Genomic DNA, 3,053 nt, shown 5'->3' with positions numbered 1-3,053 from the left:
AAAGCTATCGAAGTAATCAATCTCATTATCGTTTTTCCACTAAGCTACCCAATGCGTTCCCGGACCCTTTGAACTATCCAAATTTATTATTCCACATTTTCTCTTAAATGGTTTACGGGGTAAAGTGTCACACATGAATACCCCTCTAAAATTTGGGATAAATTTTGAATACTGCTTTAAGTCTACATCAGTAAGAGGTCTTCTGGGTAGCTTCATTAAGAGTTTTTTTGGTATGGTTTTAAATATAATCCGAATCCCTTTTTATAAGGCTTTAAAAAGGAAACTTACAGCCTCATAAGCAAATAATAAAGTATTTAGGAAAAAACACTAAATATAACTATAATAAACAGCAAAGCTATAACTCATATAATTGAGGACATTTATGTTTAAAATTCTTATTATAAAAATAAATAAGTAATTATAAAACTTTCTTTTATTTCAAATTAAATTTTATTTGTTCTCATCATCANTATACACATACATATTAAATACTTAGCAATTAACTATGTGAACATTATTAACACACTTTTCTAGGGGTGGAGCATCTATATATGTATATACATATGTACGTATGTACGTTTGCATATGGATGTATGTATGAGAATACGTATGTATATATGTATACCAATACACTTTATCAATTTTCGACATATAAACCACCTTGTATCGGATTTCTCGGATTTCCATCAACGAACCTGTAATCGGTTCCGGATTTGTCATCAGCGACATCTTGCGGCTTTTATCTGGGTTCTGAACTTGGATTTAGATCGGCGACATCTTTTGGCGGAGCAGCAAAGCTTGCGTCGGAGCAGCAGTAAACCTTATAGCGGTTGTGAAACCGAAGCAGCAGCAAACCATTCTGGAACCGGTGCAGCAGCGCAGTATATATTTATACTACTTACCTACGTACCAAATTTCAAGCAAATCGGACCATAAATAAGGCTTTTTCGAATTTATCGGGCCCTGGCCCACTTAACGGAAAAAAATTTTCCTATATGCTAATCTAGGCAAAAGGCTACCTACGTACCAAATTCTTTTTCTTTTTTAGCGTATCTAGACCCCTGCGCCACCTATCGGAAAAATTAAAATTTTGTGCACTCCTACAAACCTTTCCAAAAAAGCAACAACCATTCGAATCGGTTATGAAACATAGAAAAAATTGTTCCCAATTGATTAATGCTCACAATAAATTTCACACTTATCCGAAATTTTCCAAGCTTTACAACGAATTTTCCACCTTTACATTGTCCAAAACCATCAAATCATGCGGTAAAATGCAAAATTTCGTCGAAAAAAATTCAAATTTCTCGCGTTCTTCCGGATTTTTCCGAGTTTTACACTTAGAATTTTCTATTTTTCCATTCGAAATCCATTCCGAAGGAATTGCACGAAAATTCCATACAAAAAAATCAATTTTCGATTTTTCCAATTTCCCGACTTTCCCGGAAGGTTTTTCCAAAATTTTCTTTCGTAAAAACCTTCTCCTGGCAACGAACAACTAAAAAAAAAAATTTGCCAAATCGGCCCAACCGTTCTCAATTGATGAATCACTATATATTTTTCACACCATTTTTATATACATATATAGAGATAAGCACAATGACACTGAATTTTTGTACCTTTCATGAGCATGAAATGGTATTATACCTTTGGTCGGATGTTTGTAAGTACCAGAATAAGTAGAGATAGACCCATTAAAATGTATACTTAAATGATCTGGGCATGAATCACGTAACTTTGAAACGATTGTCGTTCAAACGATACTGACAAAACGACGTCGTCAAAACACTGATTTATGCATTTGTGTTGCTGTTACGTGTTACTGTTACGTGAAGCAAAATTGGAATCGTGTTTACGATATCGCACAATCGATCAACCAATTTTTGGTTTTCATGAAGCAAGACAATCACGACACGATATCGTTCAGACGATTGTCGTCATACGTGAATCATGCCCAGAACGTCGAGCTGAGTCGATTTAGCCATGTCCGTCTGTCCGTCTGTCTGTCTGTCCGTCTGTTTGTATACAAGGAGCGTTCCTTATCTCCCAGAAATAGTCAGAAAAAGTCCGAAGTAGTCAGATTTAGTCCAAAAAGCGTTCCTTAACTCGGAAATGACAGCAAAAATGAGAGAGCAACACTCGGTGAGAGTGACTCTCATCAGTCCGAAGTAGTCAGATTTAGTCAGAAGAATTTTTTCTGGCAAAATCCTGAAAAGTGTCAAACTCGACTGAATTTAAATCAACGGAAATTAAAGAATACGCAAAAAGTGAGAATAATCTAAAAAGTAAAAAAAGTGATTTCCTTTTTGGTTGTTGTTGTTTCCGACAGGGTGGGTGTATGATGTATTATGGAACGAATTTCCGTCATCCCTTGTCAAATTTGGTTTGGAGACAAACCGGTTTCGGCGTTGTGCCATCTTCAGTGTCATTTTTCGTTCTGCATAATTTTTGTTGGTTGCTCGTATTTATACTCCTTGTTAACTACCTCTTTCTTTTGTTAGGTACGTCTTTTTTAGTTTTGCAGTGTTTGCGGTACTCAATAGGTAGATGAATTGTTTTGGCTCGTTTTTGACGGCAGGTAGAAGTCCGTGATTTTTACCCCCTTTGTTTTTGTAGTCGGTGTATTCCCTTCCATATCTGTCCTTAATATTTTCTTGTTGTCATTCTTCTTCTTGTACAGTAGTTTTAGAGGTTCAAACAGTACGTCCGATCCAGTATTTATTTGCTCAAATAGTCGCCACTCGACTCACACACCTGCTCTCTGAGAGCACTCTTCAACAATCCGACGTACGCGAGCAGTGGAACCACATTTCCCGATCATTAAGTACCGCCGCCGAAGTAGTTGGATTTCAGCGAGCCCGAAAGAACAACTGGTACGATGAGGAATGTCAAGAAGCCGCAGAGAAAAAAGATGCCGCCTACAGGGCCACGCTGCGATCGGGCGCAACGCGAGCCATGTGGGACCGTTATAGGGAACTGAAGAAGGAAGCGAGACGTATTTGCCGCAATAAAAAGAGAGAGGCCGAAATACGTGAGTGCGAAGAGCTTGAGAT

The sequence above is a fragment of the Rhagoletis zephyria genome, unplaced genomic scaffold (genome assembly GCF_001687245.7).
Source record: "Rhagoletis zephyria isolate East Lansing unplaced genomic scaffold, Rhagoletis_zephyria_1.1 Rzeph_scaffold_01436, whole genome shotgun sequence".
In the NCBI taxonomy this organism is placed as follows: Eukaryota; Metazoa; Arthropoda; class Insecta; order Diptera; family Tephritidae; genus Rhagoletis; species Rhagoletis zephyria.
This window is presented reverse-complemented; position numbering follows the sequence as displayed.